Source organism: Pleurodeles waltl, chromosome 5 (genome assembly GCF_031143425.1).
Source record: "Pleurodeles waltl isolate 20211129_DDA chromosome 5, aPleWal1.hap1.20221129, whole genome shotgun sequence".
NCBI lineage: Eukaryota > Metazoa > Chordata > Amphibia > Caudata > Salamandridae > Pleurodeles > Pleurodeles waltl.
In genome coordinates this window covers 1,816,214,765-1,816,235,702 of record NC_090444.1, presented here as the reverse complement: position 1 = coordinate 1,816,235,702, position 20,938 = coordinate 1,816,214,765, and positions in this window count along the sequence as shown.

Sequence of the window (20,938 nt, the reverse complement as noted above, 5' to 3'; positions counted from 1 at the left end):
TCCCTGTAGTGTTGGTTCTCCACAAGTCGAGCCGGGGGCATCGGGTGCAGAGTGCCAAGTCTCACGCTTCCGGCGGGAAACGTTGTTACGACTCGGTCGTCCCATTTCCAGGGGGCGCTGTAAGGGGACTGTCAGAAGCCTGGGAATCACCTTGAACACCTATCTAGAGTCCCTTGCTGACTCCTGTTTGTTTCTCTTTTCTCCATGGTACACTTGTGTAGGACTACATTTGCTTCTTGGGACTGCAAATCCCATAATGCACAGCTTGGTAGTCAGGAAAACCCGGATTCTTTTTCCCATTGTTTTCAATGGGAGAAGTCCAGTTGCTCCTTTTCACTGGATCCTCTCCTCCAGGACTTGCAAGTGTCCGAAACCACACACACCTGAAACCTCTCCTGTGCAGCCCAGTTTGGAACTGCTTATAAGCAGCCATTTCCTCAAGCTCCCCATCGTGCATCGGACTTCAATTCCTTTGTGTTACAGACCCCTTGTCGGATGGTGTTCCAGTTTTGTTCCTGTTCTGTTCCAGCCTGATCCTGTTTCCTGTTTCTCTGCCCTGCTCCTGATTGTTCCAGCCAGAGTCTGCTCCCTACTTCTTAGCCTTGTACCTGTTTGTTTCTTCCAAAGCCTGCTCCCTGTTTCTCTGCCCTGCTCCTGCCTTGTTTCAGCCTGAATCTTCTCTCTGTTTCCCAGTCCTGTTTACTGCTCATTTCCTACTCCCTGTATTCCAGTCCTGTCCTTGCCTGTTCCAGCAAGAGCCTGTTCTCAGTTTCCCAGTCCTGTCTCTGTCTGTCCCAGCCAGAAGTTTGCGCCCTGTTTTCAAGTCCTAGACCCGCCTTTGCTTCAGCCTAAGCCTGTTCCTAGTTCTTGCCTCTGCCTCTTTGTTTGTTCCCTTCTGTTTCTGTTTCTTCTTGGTTCTTTGTGTCTGGTAAGTGTTCTATCAGTCTTCACCAGTGTATACGTGTCCTCCTGTGTACTGGGGTTGGCTCCTGGTTTCCAGGAGGCAATTCCTGCCCCCATCCTTGTCCAGTGTTATACGTTGTATTTTGTGCCTAACAGTGACAGTGTGCTATTGCTGTTTTCTCAGGAATCGCCACTGTGTTTCCAGCTGGACCCACAAGAGCGTGTCCTGTGTATGTAAGTACTATCCTTGTTTGTGCTCTAGGGTCCAGAGACAGAATCACTTCTGCTGCCTCCTTTCTATGGGGCTGGCAGGGTGACTATCTGTAAGAGCAAACTGCACAGAGGCATTGACATTCCCTGTCACTGTGGGAGGTTCTGCGCCCTACTCTGTGTACAACCCCAGCGTGTTTGTCCACTGGTAATCTGTTTCCTGTTTGTTCACACAAGGGTTGCTCTGCTTTTACTTTCCTGTTTCCTGTGCCTGTCCATAGCTGTCCTTTCCGTGTATGCCTTTAGCTGCTCTTCTGCCCCAGCACACTACCTCTCTAGGATATTCGGTGACCTCAAGGGGTGTCCCAGCCAGAGTCCTAATCAGACCCGCCCGAAACCGTGACAAACGTGTGGTTTTCAAAAGTTGCTTCTTTGTTGCAAAGTTGCAGTCTTTGGGGAACAGAGCCACTGTCCTCGGGAGTTCTTGGTCCTTTTAGATGCAGGGTAGTCCTCTGAGGCTTCAGAGGTCGGTGGACCCTGTGGAACGCGTCGCTGGAGCAGTTCTTTAGAAGTGGGGAGACAGGCCGGTAGAGCTGGGACCAAAGCAGTTGGTGTCTCCGTCTTCTTTGCAGGTTTTCAGCTCAGCAGTCCTTCTTCGTCTTAGGTTGCAGGAATCTATCTTGCTGCGTTCTGGGAGCCCCTAAATACTCAATTTAGGGGTGTGTTTAGGTCTGGGGGGTTAGTAGCCAATGGCTACTAGCCCTGAGGGTGGCTACACCCTCTTTGTGCCTCCTCCCTGAGGGGAGGGGGGCACATCCCTATTGGGGGAATCCTCCATCTGCAAGATGGAGGATTTCTAAAAGTCAGAGTCACCTCAGCTCAGGACACCTTAGGGGCTGTCCTGACTGGCCAGTGACTCCTCCTTGTTTTTCTCATTATCTCCTCCGGCCTTGCCGCCAAAAGTGGGGCCGTGGCCAGATGGGGCGGGCAACTCCACTAGCTCGAGTGTCCTGGGGTGCTGTAACAAAGGGGGTGAGCCTTTGAGGCTCACCGCCAGGTGTTACAGTTCCTGCAGGGGGAGGTGAGAGGCACCTCTACCCAGTACAGGCTTTGTTAATAGCAACAGAGTGACAAAGGCACTCTCCCCATGTGGCCAGCAACATGTCTGGTGTGTGGCAGGTTGCTAAAACTAGTCAGCCCACACTGGTAGTCGGATATGGTTTCAGGGGGCATCTCTAAGATGCCCTCTGGGGTGTATTTCACAATAAAATGTACACTGGCATCAGTGTGCATTTATTGTGCTGAGAAGTTTGATACCAAACTTCCCAGTTTTCAGTGTAGCCATTATGGTGCTGTGGAGTTCGTGTATGACAGACTCCCAGACCATATACTCTTATGGCTACCCTGCACTTACAATGTCTAAGGTCTTGCTTAGACACTGTAGAGGCATAGTGCTCATGCACTTATGCCCTCACCTATGGTATAGTGCACCCTGCCTTAGGGCTGTAAGGCCTGCTAGAGGGGTGACTTATCTATACCTGTAGGCAGTGTGAGGTTGGCATGGCACCCTGAGGAGAGTGCCATGTCGACTTAGTCATTTTATCCCCACCAGCACACACAAGTTGGCAAGCAATGTGTCTGTGCTGAGTGAGGGGTCTCCAGGGTGGCATAAGACATGCTGCAGCCTTTAGAGACCTTCCCTGGCACCAGGGCCCTTGGTACCAGGGGTACCAGTTACAAGGGACTTACCTGGATGCCAGGGTGTGCCAATTGTGTAAACAAAGGTACAGGTTAAGGAAAGAACACTGGTGCTGGGGCCTGGTTAGCAGGCCTCAGTACACTTTCAAATCATAACTTGGCATCACAAAGGCAAACAGTCAGGGGGTAACCATGCCAAGGAGGCATTTCCTTACAGTTTGTATTTAATGTTTGCATCACAAATTGTACTAATCGTCTATATATTACTATTAATTCAATATATAAGCGACGAACCTCAGCTACTGCTAAATTTGCAACTGCAGGATGTGGTGTATAGGTGGCCAATAAAGGCCAGGTAGGACCGTCATTACTTAGTGGACGTAACCTTACTGGTAATATTGTGTGAGGTAGGGTGCCATCAAGCCAATTATTATGTTCTTGATAAGATGGATGTATCTCTAAATATGCGTATGCTCTGTACTGTCCAGGAGCATTCACAGGTGTATATTGGTGAAATGTATTAGTGTTTCCATCAACTGCTGGAGATGTGACCCAAGAGTAAAAAAGTTCTGTTCTATAGGCTGCATGGGTGTCCACCATGAATGTGACTGGACCTCCCCGGGCCGTTAGGCCATTTGTTAGCAAGTGTGCTGTTAGAGGTTGTCTCATATTAACAGCTATTTGTACCTGTTGGGGATTCGCCATGATAGTAACACTATCAGTTCAGAGAAGGCACACCAAAATGGGGATTCCTTTTAAAGTTTAAGCTTGAACAACCGCCAGTTGTAGTAGGATTACCTAAACAGCTGTGGTGGAAATCCTCAGCACCACAGACGTCTCCACATACGGCACTGAGGTGTCATTATATATAATGAGACAGATATACTCCAGAGGACCCGAAGAATAAAGCCTGACCAAACATTGGCGGAGCCATGTCGCGTAGGCTCTCATTATTCTAATGAGACTACTGGATTTTGAGCAGCAAGATCGGCCACGGTGTGGGAGACTGAGGTGGTCATTCCAACCCTGGCGGTCCATGACCGCCGGGTTGGAGGACCGCGGGAGCACCGCCGACAGGCCGGCGGTGCTCCAATGGGCATTCCGACCGCGACGGTAAAGCCGCGGTCGGACCGGCAACACTGGCGGGCTCCCGCCAGTGTACCGCCGCCCATTGGAATCCTCCAAGGCGGCGCAGCTAGCTGCGCCGCCGAGGGGATTCCGACCCCCCCTACCGCCATCCAGTTCCCGGCGGTTCTCCCGCCGGGAACCGGATGGCGGTAGGGGGGGTCGCGGGGCCCCTGGGGGCCCCTGCAGTGCCCATGCCACTGGCATGGGCACTGCAGGGGCCCCCGTAAGAGGGCCCCTAAATGTATTTCACTGTCTGCTGCGCAGACAGTGAAATACGCGACGGGTGCAACTGCACCCGTCGCACAGCTTCCACTCCGCCGGCTCGATTCCGAGCCGGCTTCATCGTGGAAGCCTCTTTCCCGCTGGGCTGGCGGGCGGCCTGAAGGCGGCCGCCCGCCAGCCCAGCGGGAAAGTCAGAATTACCGCTGCGGTCTTTCGACCGTGGAACGGTAACCTGACGGCGGGACTTTGGCGGGCGGCCTCCGCCGCCCGCCAAGGTCCGAATGAGGGCCTGAGTCTGACCCACTGCAGGTGACACCTGTCACTCTAAATCTGGGTTTTGCTCCAGCTAACTAGCAGTGCCTCATCTCTACCAGAAGATAGGGATGATTGGGCAGCCGAGCGCATGACATATTAGGCTTCTCAGGGAAGTTGTGACAATATTAAAATAGTGACGAGGAGAGTGAAGCATAAGAATAACGCTATAATATTGTCACTAGGATTTATGGACTATTTCCTATCTAAGTCATATTCTGAGCACAGCATGTTAAGCTCTAATTCTGCCTTTCAGTTTCCCCCGGGAGGACATCAACCCTCATACCTGAGCAAAGGCCTGTAGTCTATGTTAGCATCTGCAGCGAAGCATTCAGCACTCGGCATACAGTTGTGGTTCCCTGGCTGGAATCTCCCTCTTAACTTGTAATGGCACTAAGCTGATGTTATAAGAAAATGTCCCTACGTAAGGCTGTGTATTTTCTGCGAATGTTGGAGACTAAACTTCTACCACGTTCACCGGCAATGTACCAAACTGCAGCCTTGACTGAAGCACAAAGTGATCAAGAATGTCTTGTTTGAGAACATAGTGCTCGGCAAAGCAAAAACAGTTAGATAGATGAAAATAAAACAAGACCGTAAAACTGGTTATTGTAAAAATAACAATGCAAAGCCGAATAAAACATATCTAGGTCAAAGTGCACAGCAGCCTAGTGTGTTAAACTAACGTGCATGGAGCTATAACTAAAATGGCTACACAGCAGGGAAACCTACCAAACCTGCGCATTTTTTAAAACTAGACCCCTAAGGGAATCCAGGATGGGCTGACTTGTGGGGCTCTCACCATGTTCTGTTACCCAGAATCCTTTGCAAACCTCAAAATGTGGCAAAAAAAAAAAAACTTTTTCCTCACATTTCGGTGACAGAAAGTTCTGGAATCTGAGAGGAGCTACAAATGTCCTTCCACCCAGTGTTCCCCCAAGTCTTCCGATAAAAATGGTACCTCACTTGTGTGGGTAGGCCTAGTGCCCGCGGCAGGAATAGATCACACAACGGTCAATGTTGGTCCTTACATGAGGCAACTGTTGACCCTGGGGTGATCCATTCCTGACGCAGGCACTAGGTATAAGCACTCAAGTGGGGTAGTGTTTTTATCAGGACAGGTGAGGAATCACTGGGTGGTAGGAATTTTGTGGATCCCAACATATTCCTGTAGTTTGTGTGACAGAAATGCAAGAAAAATTGAGTTTTTATTTATTATTTCAGCTTTGCAGGGTATTCTGGGTAAAAAAACTTTGGGGAATCTGCACAAGTCACACCTCTGTGGACTCCCCCGGATGTCTTGTTTCCAGAAATGTTTGGTTTTAGTATGTTTCCCTATATGGCCACTGAACCCAGGACCAAAAACACAGGTACCTGCCTTACAAAACCAGTTTGTTTTGTGATAGATAATTCTGATGTCTCCATAATACGATTTGGGCGGTGGAATTTGGGCCGAACTAAATTGGGGAGCTCCCAAGAGAGCACTCTCTCTCTGTGCTAGCCGCCGCATTTACCTGCTCTCTGGGTTGGGCTAACCCACTATTGCCCCATTGCACAGACTGTGCTTGCGAAGGGACAGCAGGACTGTCCTTTTCACCTCTCTCATAATTTGCTAGAAGAGGAGTTATCCAATGGGACTTTGCCGACTGAAGAATCACTCCCAGAGTCTGCGCCATTGTCCTATCCCTCAGATGCTATCTCAGTATCTGCTGTCTCAGTCTCTGATCCTATGTCAGAGCTGTCCTCTATAACCCGAGTGACGGCATCAGCAGCAGTCATCCATCAAGATGCCATTCCTGCTATTAGCTAAACTGTTGCTCTAAAACACTAGCCTACGCAGTCACAGTCACAAAATTGCTGATGTGTGTGTGATACGTGCAACAGTAGAGGCCACCTTACCTGCGCTTCGTCCCTCAATCAGCACGTTCTTTCAAAATACTCAAAAAACACCTTGTCACATGCCATTCGTCACAGTCTTTAGCACCTCCTGCTCCCAGTCCAACAATCATTATTGGTGCTCCCACTCCCATGTCCTCCTCCTCGGATTCCCTCATTACCATCCAGCAAAAGTGCCTTTCATCTCTCCATAGCCGCCACCCATCCTGCACATACATTTCATTTGTATTATAGCGCAGGAAATGGCTCACTTTACTAATGTACTCAGCTATTTACATAAAATACAGATTTGCTCTTTGCAGAAGGCATATAAACCTTCGGTGCTTCTTTATGGCACTAAGACTGCCACTAGACAAAAGTGTGATCCTTTTGTAGCAGAAACATAATCACAAGACTTACTTGACTTTTTTTATTGCTGCCTAAAAGCTACAGTTGAAATGCGTCAGATGAAGTATGGGCATTGCATTGACTCCAAGACAACTGGTGGCAAATATATATATATATATATATATATATATATATATATATATCACTTTGATATGTGGGTCTGGTTTTCCTGGGGGCCGATCGCAGCCCCCAGGGAAACCACACATGCATTGACAAAAGAGATATATATATATATATATATATATATATATATATATAGATCTATCTATAGATATAGCCAGGTAGATAGATATATCTATCTACATGGATTTATCTATCTATCTATATATATATATATATATATATATATATATATATATATATATATATATATATATATATATATAGCCATGTAGATAGATATATCTATCTATATATGTATAGATCTATATATATATATATATAGATGTATATTTTGTTTAGTAGTTGTATGGTTTCCTTGGGGGCCAAACTGGCCCCCAAGGAAATCCTACAACTACTAAAAAAAAGTATTGCCCCCACAGGGCGACCCCCTGTCAAATTCTTTATTTTCTTTAAAAAACGTACCCCTGTGGGGGGCGCTATCGAGCGCAATCACGCTCGATCGCGCCCCCCCAGTGGCCACCTACCTCTTACAAAAACAAATATGCCCCTGGGGTGGAGGGCTGGCCCGTTTTCCAAGGGGGCCGACCCCCCCCAAGTGAAATCCCTGGTGTCTAGTGGCGTTTCCTGGCCCTCGATCACAGCACGCCAGGAAATGTGTTCAGGAAGGCCTCGTATGAAAGGGGACAGTCTCCCCTTTCATACGAGGACTTTCCAAACGTGGGGAAGACCGTTTGGGGCCGTTTTCCCCATCGGAGCAGGGAGCGGCCTTATGGCCGCTCCCTGCTCCGATGGGGAAAAGAACAATGTGACGTCAGCGTGTCACAAAGGGGCGGGTGGGGGACACGGAAAAGATTCCATGTCTCCCGGTAGTGAAAAAAAAAAATCCTGCTCGTGACCCGCACCAGGGAGGTAGTGCGGGCATTGGCCACTGGCCGGCGCCCGCACTCAACGGGTTAAAAATATTAATAATATCAGAAAGATGTGATTTTGGCTGTTCCTAGAAAATGTATTGCTAAACCTCCTGGACAGTAAAGGAGCAGAGGATATGCTAGGTTTAAAGAGTAGTGCGAAAAGGACTAGAAGCTGTAACAAGAGCTACTGAAGTGAGGATGAGGATAGCACTCCGTCCATTTTTCTCAATCTGGTCTTGTGTTCCAGATCCATCCCAGTCAGCTGCCTGCTATAACTTTCTAGGTTATTGACTGCAGGATGCAGGCATTGACAAGTTTACTGCTTCCAGGTGTGTGGCGATGGGAGTATGCTGATACAGCGAAAGACTTCCTTTTACACAGAGAATCCATGGAGGTATTTTTTGCCTTCAGAGTACCAACTAAACTATAAATAATTTCATAATACAATATTTAAATTTTGTTAAGGTAGAATTATATTAAAACTTTTAGTATTTGAAGAGGTTTTTGTTAGTTATGACTATTAGTAATATATATAGCTATGCAATGCAAATTGAAGATCTCTCGGTTAGTTATAGCAAATCTATATGTTATAATTGTAAAAATTGGTGCAAGCATGTATGATGTAATGGTTTTTATTAACTATGCAATAAATTAACTTGAACATAGGTGCACTTATTTGCACATTGAAATTATACTTAGCCATAATACAATAGGTCTAAATGGTTTATACAGAATGACTCTAGTCATTCACAGTCCAAAAATAAACATTAATCTGTTCCTTTTACACACAGGGGAAACTGCCAGGCAGGCTGGTTTATGCTGTGGTTGGTCTTTTGTGTTTCAGGGTGTCCGGTAATTGGAAGTATAGTAAAAAGCCAAGAGTTCTGCTTATTACGGGCCAGATGTATCAAGCTCCTGGTTTGCATTTCTTAAATAGCGAATTTTAAGAAATCGCTATTTTAGAAATGCAAAATGGGATGTATGAAAACTGCGAGTCGGTAATAGCGATTTCTTAAAATTCGCAATCGCAATTTGCGAGTTGCAAATACCGAATCGCAAAAAATAGCGAATCAGTATTTGCAAATCGCAAACTGAGAAAATGGCAAACCAGAACAGCCTGATGACATCACAACCAGGTAGTGAGTCAGCCCATGCTGTTTCCAGAAGCTCCACCCACAGGAGGAGGCAGAAAGACAGCCAGCCAGGACCAAACAGGAATATGGCTACTGATGGGAATGTGAAGGAGAAAGATGACAGGAAGCTCATGCTCAAATTCAGTGAGCAGTAATTGGAAGTGCTCACCGAGGAGGTGGTCAGGAACCACGACAAACTTTTTGGGAAGAACTCACTCCAGGTACCTGAAAGTGAAAAGAGGAAACTGTGGTCAGACACCCACACCAAAATATGCGCAGTGGGTGTTGCGCAGCGCTCTGTTGAGGAGATACGCAAGCAATGGTACGACTTGCGTTCACATGCCAAGGAGGCTAAAGGACGCAAGGAGCACTGGAGAAGGACCACCCACCCAGACACCGTCCACACCAAGACACCATGACATGGTGGAGTCAACACTGCTTCCTGAAGCTATCAGTGGTGTCACTAACATTGACACCTCAGGCACACCCAACACCTGCAAAGGTAAGGGCAGTAATGATGTGTCTCCCTATATGTGCATGTACAAATGTCCCTTAGAAAATAGCTATTGGCACTATGCAGTGTGATAAGTAGTCCATGCCACATCTTACATACAACACAACAATGCCTTATGGAAGTGTAGTCCACACCCCTACAGTGCAAATACCACATAAATATCAAGATAGTGTTAAGCCAAATAGAGAAACAACACAAAAGACTCTTATTGATACTATGGCTTTGTACATTTAATACTATTATGCAAGTATTTGAGTACTAATCAAAAATGACATGCTGCACATTGTTGTTGCAGATGTTTCGGGCCCTGGCGCAGCAGAAGGTGGAAATGTGGGGGATAGCGAAACTCAGCCACAGTCCGACTCAAACGCCAGTGAGTCCTTCATACATGCACCAACTAGACGCAGGGCAAGAGTGCTACCTCTCCCAGAGTATAACCTGGACTCTTTTGAAATGCCGGGTGAAGAACCCACACCACCCCCAGAGGCTAGAAGCATAGTAAGACAGCAGTCTCTGCCCCAGCATCAGTCCACTCTCCTCAGGAGGCGCAACAATGCAGGCAGACAGTGCACAGAGGAAGGTGAGGGCCCATCACTCTTTGGCGGCCTTGAGGCTTCCATGCTGAAAGTGCAGCCCCTGCAATGTAAACACATGAGGTCAATGCATAGGCAGTTGGTGCTAATCGATCATAACATGGGCGCAATGCACAGGCAGTTTGAGTCTCACAATGACAACATGGGATCAATGCACAAGCAGGTGGATGCACTCAATGAAAACATGGGAGCAATGCACAAGTGTAGGAGGCTGGACTGGCTTGTAGTGAGTACCAAGGGGTACTTGCACCTTGCACCAGGCCCAGTTATCCCTTATTAGTGTATAGGGTGTCTAGCAGCTTAGGCTGATAGATAATGGTAGCTTAGCAGAGCAGCTTAGGCTGAACTAGGAGACGTGTGAAGCTACTACAGTACCACTTAGTGTCATATGCACAATATCATAAGAAAACACAATACACAGTTATACTAAAAATAAAGGTACTTTATTTTTATGACAATATGCCAAAGTATCTTAGAGTGTACCCTCAGTGAGAGGATAGGAAATATACACAAGATATATATACACAATAGCAAAAATATGCAGTATAGTCTTAGAAAACAGTGCAAACAATGTATAGTTACAATAGGATGCAATGGGGAAACATAGGGATAGGGGCAACACAAACCATATACTCCAAAAGTGGAATGTGAACCACGAATGGACCCCAAACCTATGTGACCTTGTAGAGGGTCGCTGGGACTATTAGAAAATAGTGAGAGTTAGAAAAATAACCCTCCCCAAGACCCTGAAAAGTGAGTGCAAAGTGCACTAAAGTTCTCCTAAGGACAAAGAAGTCGTGTTAGAGGAATAATGCAGGAAAGACACAAACCAACAATGCAACAACTGTGGATTTCCTATCTAGGGTACCTGTGGAACAAGGGGACCAAGTCCAAAGGTCACAAGCAAGTCGGAGATGGGCAGATGCCCAGGAAATGCCAGCTGCGGGTGCAAAGAAGCTTCTACTGGACAGAAGAAGCTGTGGTTTCTGCAGGAACGCAAAGGGCTAGAGACTTCCCCTTTGGAGGACGGATCCCTCTCGCCTTGTAGAGTTGTGCAGAAGTGTTTTCCCGCCGAAAGAACGCCAACAAGCCTTGCTAGCTGCAAATCGTGCGGTTAGCGTTTTTGGATGCTGCTGTGGCCCAGGAGGGACCAGGAGGTCGCAAATTGGACCAGGAGGTAGAGGGGACGTCGAGCAAGACAAGGAGCCCTCTTAGCAGCAGGTAGCACCCGGAGAAGTGCCAGAAACAGGCACTACAAGGATGCGTGAAATGGTGCTCACCCGAAGTCGAACAAAGAAGTCCCACGTCGCCGGAGAACAACTTAGGAGGTCGTGCAATGCAGGTTAGAGTGCCGTGGACCCAGGCTGGACTGTGCACAAAGGATTTCCGCCGGAAGTGCACGGAGGCCGGAGTAGCTGCAAAAGTCGCGGTTCCCAGCAATGCAGTCTAGCGAGGTGAGGCAAGGACTTACCTCCACCAAACTTGGACTGAAGAGTCACTGGACTGTGGGGGCCACTTGGACAGAGTTGCTGGATTCGAGGGACCTCGCTCGTCGTGCTGAGAGGAGACCCAAGGGACCGGTAATGCAGCTTTTTGGTGCCTGCGGTTGCAGGGGGAAGATTCCGTCGACCCACGGGAGATTTCTTCGGAGCTTCTAGTGCAGAGAGGAGGCAGACTACCCCCACAGTATGCACCACCAGGAAAACAGTTGAGAAGGCGGCAGGATCAGCGTTACAGAGTTGCAGTAGTCGTCTTTGCTACTTTGTTGCAGTGTTGCAGGCTTCCAGCGCGGTCAGCAGTCGATTCCTTGGCAGAAGGTGAAGAGAGAGATGCAGAGGAACTCGGATGAGCTCTTGCATTCGTTATCTAAAGTTTCCCCAGAGACAGAGACCCTAAATAGCCAGAAAAGAGGGTTTGGCTACTTAGGAGAGAGGATAGGCTAGCAACACCTGAAGGATCCTATCACAAGGAGTCTCTGACGTCACCTGGTGGCACTGGCCACTCAGAGCAGTCCAGTGTGCCAGCAGCACCTCTGTTTCCAAGATGGCAGAGGTCTGGAGCACACTGGAGGAGCTCTGGACACCTCCCAGGGGAGGTGCAGGTCAGGGGAGTGGTCACTCCCCTTTCCTTTGTCCAGTTTCGCGCCAGAGCAGGGCTAAGGGGTCCCCTGAACCGGTGTAGACTGGCTTATGCAGAATTGGGCACATCTGTGCCCAAGAAAGCATTTCCAGAGGCTGGGGGAGGCTACTCCTCCCCTGCCTTCACACCATTTTCCAAAGGGAGAGGGTGTAACACCCTCTCTCAGAGGAAGTTCTTTGTTCTGCCATCCTGGGCCAGGCCTGGCTGGACCCCAGGAGGGCAGATGCCTGTCTGAGGGGTTGGCAGCAGCAGCAGCTGCAGTGAAACCCCAGGAAGGGCAGTTTGGCAGTACCAGGGTCTGTGCTACAGACCACTGGGATCATGGGATTGTGCCAACTATGCCAGGATGGCATAGAGGGGGCAATTCCATGATCATAGACATGTTACATGGCCATATTCGGAGTTACCATTGTGAAGCTACATATAGGTAGTGACCTATATGTAGTGCACGCGTGTAATGGTGTCCCCGCACTCACAAAGTCCGGGGAATTGGCCCTGAACAATGTGGGGGCACCTTGGCTAGTGCCAGGGTGCCCTCACACTAAGTAACTTTGCACCTAACCTTTACCAGGTAAAGATTAGACATATAGGTGACTTATAAGTTACTTAAGTGCAGTGTAAAATGGCTGTGAAATAACGTGGACGTTATTTCACTCAGGCTGCAGTGGCAGGCCTGTGTAAGAATTGTCAGAGCTCCCTATGGGTGGCAAAAGAAATGCTGCAGCCCATAGGGATCTCCTGGAACCCCAATACCCTGGGTACCTTAGTACCATATACTAGGGAATTATAAGGGTGTTCCAGTAAGCCAATGTAAATTGGTAAAATTAGTCACTAGCCTGTTAGTGACAATTTGGAAAGAAATGAGAGAGCATAACCACTGAGGTTCTGATTAGCAGAGCCTCAGTGAGACAGTTAGTCACTACACAGGTAACACATTCAGGCACACTTATGAGCACTGGGGCCCTGGGTTACCAGGGTCCCAGTGACACATACAACTAAAACAACATTTATACAGTGAAAAATGGGGGTAACATGCCAGGCAAGATGGTACTTTCCTACACAACCCCCCCCCCCAAACGAAGGACAATAAGACTAGCCATGACCTGATGAGTCTTCATTGTCTAAGTGGAAATATCTGGAGAGTCCATCTGCATTGGAGTGGCTACTCCCAGGTCTATGTTCCACTGTATAGTCCATTCCCTGTAGGGATATGGACCACCTCAACAATTTAGGATTTTCACCTTTCATTTGTTTTAGCCAAAGTAGAGGTTTGTGGTCTGTCTGAACAATGAAGTGAGTGCCAAACAGGTATGGCCTCAACTTCTTCAGAGCCCAGACCACAGCAAAGGCCTCCCTCTCTATGGCAGACCAACGCTTTTCTCTAGGGGTCAACCTCCTACTAATAAAAGCAACAGGTTGATCCTGGCCCTCAGAATTAAGTTGTGATAGGACTGCCCCTACTCCTAATTCAGATGCATCAGTTTGGACATATAATTTTTTAGAGTAACAAGGGCTTTTCAGGACAGGTGCAGAGCACATGGCCTGCTTCAGCTCCTCAAAAGCTTTCTGACAGTTTGCTGTCCATAATACCTTTTTAGGCATTTTCTTGGATGTGAGGTCATTAAGAGGGGCTGCAATGGAGCCATAGTTCTTAATGAACCTCCTGTAATACCTGAGTCTGAGTGGTAGGGGAACCCAATCAATAATTGTTTGGATTTTCCCCTGACGTGGTGCAATCTGTTCCCCACCAACAAGGTGTCCCAGATAAACCACCTTCCCCTGCCCTATCTGGCACTTTGAAGCCTTGATAGTGAGGCCTGCCTTCTGCAGGGCCTCCAAAACTTTCCATAGGTGGACCAGGTGATCATCCCAGCTGGAGCTGAAGACAGCTATATCGTCCAAATATGCTGCACTGAAAGCTTCCAGCCCTTGCAGGACTGTGTTCACCAACCTTTGAAAAGTGGCAGGTGCATTTTTCAAACCAAAAGGCATTACAGTAAACTGGTAATGTCCTCCAATGGTTGAAAATGCAGTTTTAGGTTTAGCATCTTCTGACAATTTGATCTGCCAATACCCTGCAGTCAAATCAAAAGTGCTTAGATACTTGGCAGATGCCAGTGTATCTATGAGCTCATCTGCCCTGGGTATAGGGTGAGCATCAGTTTTGGTTACCAAGTTGAGACCTCTATAGTCTACACAAAACCGCATTTCCTTCTTTCCATCTTTGGAATGGGGTTTTGGTACAAGTACCACAGGAAAAGCCCATGGACTTTCAGAGTGCTCAACCACTCCTAGTTCTAACATTTTCTGCACCTCTTGCTTTATGCAGTCCCTGACATGGTCAGGCTGCCTATAGATTTTACTTTTGACAGGTAAACTGTCTCCAGTATCTATAGTGTGCTCACACCAAGAAGTGGTACCTGGCACAGTAGAGAAGAGTTCAGAGAATTGATCTAGGAGATTTATGCAATGGTCTTTCTGCTCAGCAGTAAGACAATCAGCCAAAACTACACCTTCCACAAGAGCATCTTGTTCTGTGGAAGAGAAGAGATCAGGTAGAGGATCACTGTCTTCTTCCTGTCCCTCATCAGTTGCCATGAGCAGGGTGAGATCAGCCCTGTCATAGTAGGGTTTCAGGCGGTTGACATGGAGCACCCTAAGGGGACTCCTGGCAGTGCCTAAGTCAACTAAATAGGTGACTTCTCCCTTCTTTTCAACAATTGTGTGGGGTCCACTCCATTTATCTTGGAGTGCTCTTGGGGCCACAGGCTCCAAGACCCACACGTTCTGCCCTGGTTGGTACTGAACCAAAACAGCCTTCTGATCATGCCATTGCTTCTGGAGCTCTTGGCTGGCCTGAAGGTTTTTGCTGGCCTTTTTCATGTACTTAGCCATCCTTGATCTGAGGCCAAGTACATAATCCACAATATCCTGCTTAGGAGCTTTTAAAGGTTGTTCCCAACCCTCCTTTACAAGTGTGAGTGGACCCCTAACAGGGTGTCCAAAAAGAAGTTCAAAGGGGCTGAAGCCCACTCCTTTCTGGGGTACCTCTCTGTAAGCAAAAAGGAGGCATGGTAGAAGGATATCCCATCTCCTGCGGAGTTTTTCAGGGAGACCCATAATCATGCCTTTGAGAGTTTTATTAAATCTCTCCACCAGTCCATTTGTTTGTGGATGATAGGGTGTTGTGAACTTGTAAGTTACACCACACTCCTTCCACATGGCCTTTAAGTATGCAGACATGAAATTGCTTCCCCTGTCTGATACTACTTCCTTTGGGAAGCCCACCCTAGAAAATATTCCCAGGAGGGCCTTTGCCACTGCAGGTGCTGTAGTGGTCCTTAAAGGAATTGCTTCAGGGTATCTTGTGGCAGGGTCCACTACCACCAAGATAAACCTATTGCCTGAAGCAGTAGGAGGGTCAAGGGGGCCAACTATGTCAACCCCTACCCTTTCAAAGGGAACCCCAACCACAGGCAGTGGAATAAGGGGTGCCTTTGGGGTGCCACCTGTTTTGCCACTGGCTTGACAGGTTTCACAGGACTTACAAAAATCTTTTGTGTCCTCAGACATCCTAGGCCAATGAAACAATGGAACCAGTCTGTCCCAAGTTTTCATTTGACCCAGGTGCCCAGCTAGGGGAATGTCGTGGGCAAGAGTTAGGAGGAACTTTCTGTACTCCTGAGGAATCACTAGTCTCCTGGCAGCTCCAGGTTTAGGATCCCTGTGCTCAGTGTACAAGAGGTTGTCCTCCCAGTAAACTCTGTGAGAGTCACTGACATCCCCATTAGCCTGTTTGACAGCTTGCTGTCTGAGACCCTCTAATGTGGGACAGGTTTGCTGTGCCACACTCAGCTCCTCCCTGGCAGGCCCCCCTTCACCCAAAAGCTCAGCAGTGTCTGCTTGAAGCTCCTCTGGTGTAGGTTCTGCACAGGGAGGGAATTCTTCTTCCTCAGAAGTTGAATCCACTGTAGAGGGAGGGATAGTAGGAAGTGGTTTGCTTCTACTAGCCCTAGCTTTAGGGAGCACTTGGTCCATTGTTCCAGGATCCAAGCTTCCCTGTCCTTTTTGCTTTTTGGCCTGAGCCCTTGTCAAAGCAAAAATATGCCCTGGGATGCCCAGCATTCCTGCATGGGCCTCCAACTCCACATCTGACCAAGCTGATGTCTCCAAATCATTTCCTAGTAGACAGTCTACAGGTAAATCTGTGGCTACCACAACTTTCTTTGGACCAGTAACCCCCCCCCAGTTGAGATTAACAACAGCCATGGGGTGGCTAAGTGTGTTGTTGTGAGCATCGGTTACTTGGTACTGGTGACCAAGTAGGTGTTGTTCAGGGTGGACCAGTTTCTCTATGACCATAGTCACACTGGCTCCAGTGTCCCTGTAGGCCTGAACCTCAACACCATTTATTAGGGGTAGCTGCTTGTACTTATCCATATTAAGGGGACAAGCAACTAAGGTGGCTAAATCAATAGCCCCCTCAGAGACTAACACAGCCTCTGTGGCCTCCCTAACAAGGCCAACCCCAACTAAGTTACCAATAGTGAGCCCAGCTACTCCCTTGGATTGGCTATTAGTAGGTTTGCTCCCACCACCACTGCTATTAGTAGGGACACTAGGGGTAGCAGTAGGGGTTGTAGTGGTAGGAGGCTTGGTGCTTTTCTTTGGACAACTGGGATCTGTTGTCCAATGGCCTTTTACTTTACATAAATAGCACCATGGTTTCTTTTCTTTGTTTTGATTAAAGGAGGATTTGGGCCCACCACCCCCACCAGAGTGTTTTTGTGGGCCTGATGAAGACTCATTTTTAGATTTGTCCCCACCCTTGTCAGAAGACTTACCATCCTTCTTTTTGTTGCCATCTTTGTCACCCCCTGTATGAACTTTTCTGTTCACCCTTGTTCTGACACATTTGTCTGCCTTCTTTCCCAATTCTTGGGGAGAGGTCAGATCAGAGTCCACCAAGTACTGGTGCAACAAATCAGACACACAATTATTAAGAATATGCTCTCTCAGGATCAAGTTATACAGGCTGTCATAATCAGTAACTTTACTGCCATGTAACCACCCCTCCAAGGCCTTCACTGAATGGTCAATGAAATCAACCCAGTCTTGTGAAGACTCCTTTTTGGTCTCTCTGAACTTTATCCTGTACTGTTCAGTGGTTAAGCCATAACCATCCAGGAGTGCATTCTTAAGAACTGTAAAATTATTGGCATCACTTTCTTTCACAGTAAGGAGCCTATCCCTACCTTTTCCACTAAATGATATCCATAGGATAGCAGCTCACTGCCTTTGAGGGACATCCTGTACAACACAGGCCCTCTCAAGTGCAGCAAACCACTTGTTAATGTCATCCCCCTCCTTATAAGGGGGAACTATCTTGTGCAGATTCCTGGAATCATGCTCTTTTGCAGGATGACTATGGGGAATACTGCTGCTGCCACCATGGGTATCTAAACCCATCTTCTGTCTTTCCCTCTCTATTTCTAAAGACTGTCTATCCAAATCCAGCTGTTGCTTTTTAAGCTTCAGTCTGGTTTGTTCCACCCTCAACTTATTGAGTTCCCTTTCTAACAATCTGTCATCAGGGTTGGTGGGAGGGACATTCCTAGATACAGAGGTATGATGGGAATGAACAGAAGGAGACCTGTCCCTTACAGAAGCCACCCTAACAGCTTGGCTGACAGTGTAATGTGAGAGCACATCATCTGGATGATGTGACTCCACCTCAGTACCAACTATGCTAGACTGTCTAGTAATGGGCAGGCTAGGAACTTTCTTTCCTAAATCTTTTCCTGGGGGAGTCCCTGGATCAGATTGGGAACCATTAGCTACTTTTTCAACAGATGAGGCACTTATAGCCTTATCTTGTTCTCTAAGCATGTTAATTAACAATTCCAAGGAAGGATTCTTCCCTACACTCAAACCTCTCTCTATGCAGAGACTCCTTGCTCCTTTCCAGCTAAGGTGATCATATGCAAGTTTGGACAGATCAACATTTTGGCCTGTGCCAGACATTTTTTTAGAGAGAGTTAAAGTGATAGAAAAAGAGAAAAAAGTTTGTCAGAGCTTTTAGAAAGACAGAGAAAAAAACTTTAAAAAACTTTTTAGAACTTTTTAGAAAGTTAGAAGTATTTTTCAGCACTTAGAAAAGAGTGAAAAGAGGAAATGCAAAACTTTTTGGCTATGTGTATATACACTGACCTTGTTTTGTATATTTTTCTCTTATGAAAAGTACAATGACAAGAGTGGTAAGTAGTCTCAAAGCACTTATCCCACCGCTGCACAACCAATGTAGGAGGCTGGACTGGCTTGTAGTGAGTACCAAGGGGTACTTGCACCTTGCACCAGGCCCAGTTATCCCTTATTAGTGTATAGGGTGTCTAGCAGCTTAGGCTGATAGATAATGGTAGCTTAGCAGAGCAGCTTAGGCTGAACTAGGAGACGTGTGAAGCTACTACAGTACCACTTAGTGTCATATGCACAATATCATAAGAAAACACAATACACAGTTATACTAAAAATAAAGGTACTTTATTTTTATGACAATATGCCAAAGTATCTTAGAGTGTACCCACAGTGAGAGGATAGGAAATATACACAAGATATATATACACAATAGCAAAAATATGCAGTATAGTCTTAGAAAACAGTGCAAACAATGTATAGTTACAATAGGATGCAATGGGGAAACATAGGGATAGGGGCAACACAAACCATATACTCCAAAAGTGGAATGCGAACCACGAATGGACCCCAAACCTATGTGACCTTGTAGAGGGTCGCTGGGACTATTAGAAAATAGTGAGAGTTAGAAAAATAACCCTCCCAAGACCCTGAAAAGTGAGTGCAAAGTGCACTAAAGTTCCCCTAAGGACAAAGAAGTCGTGTTAGAGGAATAATGCAGGAAAGACACAAACCAACAATGCAACAACTGTGGATTTCCAATCTAGGGTACCTGTGGAACAAGGGGACCAAGTCCAAAGGTCACAAGCAAGTCGGAGATGGGCAGATGCCCAGGAAATGCCAGCTGAGGGTGCAAAGAAGCTTCTACTGGACAGAAGAAGCTGTGGTTTCTGCAGGAACGCAAAGGGCTAGAGAATTCCCCTTTAGAGGACGGATCCCTCTCGCCTTGTAGAGTCGTGCAGAAGTGTTTTCCCGCCGAAAGAACGCCAACAAGCCTTGCTAGCTGCAAATCGTGCGGTTAGCGTTTTTGGATGCTGCTGTGGCCCAGGAGGGACCAGGAGGTCGCAAATTGGACCAGGAGGTAGAGGGGACATCGAGCAAGACAAGGAGCCCTCTTAGCAGCAGGTAGCACCCGGAGAAGTGCCAGAAACAGGCACTACGAGGATGCATGAAACGGTGCTCACCCGAAGTCGCACAAAGAAGTCCCACGTCGCCGGAGAACAACTTAGGAGGTCGTGCAATGCAGGTCAGAGTGCCGTGGACCCAGGCTGGACTGTGCACAAAGGATTTCCGCCGGAAGTGCACGGAGGCTGGAGTAGCTGCAAAAGTCGCGGTTCCCAGCAATGCAGTCTAGCGAGGTGAGGCAAGGACTTACCTCCACCAAACTTGGACTGAAGAGTCACTGGACTGTGGGGGCCACTTGGACAGAGTTGCTGGATTCGAGGGACCTCGCTCGTTGTGCTGAGAGGAGACCCAAGGGACCGGTAATGCAGCTTTTTGGTGCCTGCGGTTGCAGGGGGAAGATTCCGTCGACCCACAGGAGATTTCTTCGGAGCTTCTAGTGCAGAGAGGAGGCAGACTACCCCCACAGCATGCACCACCAGGAAAACAGTCGAGAAGGCGGCAGGATCAGCGTTACAGAGTTGCAGTAGTCGTCTTTGCTACTTTGTTGCAGTGTTGCAGGCTTCCAGCACGGTCAGCAGTCGATTCCTTGGCAGAAGGTGAAGAGAGAGATGCAGAGGAACTCGGATGAGCTCTTGCATTCGTTATCTAAAGTTTCCCCAGAGACAGAGACCCTAAATAGCCAGAAAAGAGGGTTTGGCTACTTAGGAGAGAGGATAGGCTAGCAACACCTGAAGGAGCCTATCACAAGGAGTCTCTGACGTCACCTGGTGGCACTGGCCACTCAGAGCAGTCCAGTGTGCCAGCAGCACCTCTGTTTCCAAGATGGCAGAGGTCTGGAGCACACTGGAGGAGCTCTGGACACCTCCCAGGGGAGGTGCAGGTCAGGGGAGTGGTCACTCCCCTTTCCTTTGTCCAGTTTCGCGCCAGAGCAGGGCTAAGGGGTCCCCTGAACCGTTGTAGACTGGCTTATGCAGAATTGGGCACATCTGTGCCCAAGAAAGCATTTCCAGAGGCTGGGGGAGGCTACTCCTCCCCTGCCTTCACACCATTTTCCAAAGGGAGAGGGTGTAACACCCTCTCTCAGGCTAAGTTCTTTGTTCTGCCATCCTGGGCCAGGCCTGGCTGGACCCCAGGAGGGCAGATGCCTGTCTGAGGGGTTGGCAGCAGCAGCAGCTGCAGTGAAACCCCAGGAAGGGCAGTTTGGCAGTACCAGGGTCTGTGCTACAGACCACTGGGATCATGGGATTGTGCCAACTATGCCAGGATGGCATAGAGGGGGCAATTCCATGATCATAGACATGTTACATGGCCATATTCGGAGTTACCAGTGTGAAGCTACATATAGGTAGTGACCTATATGTAGTGCACGCGTGTAATGGTGTCCCCGCACTCACAAAGTCCGGGGAATTGGCCCTGAACAATGTGGGGGCACCTTGGCTAGTGCCAAGGTGC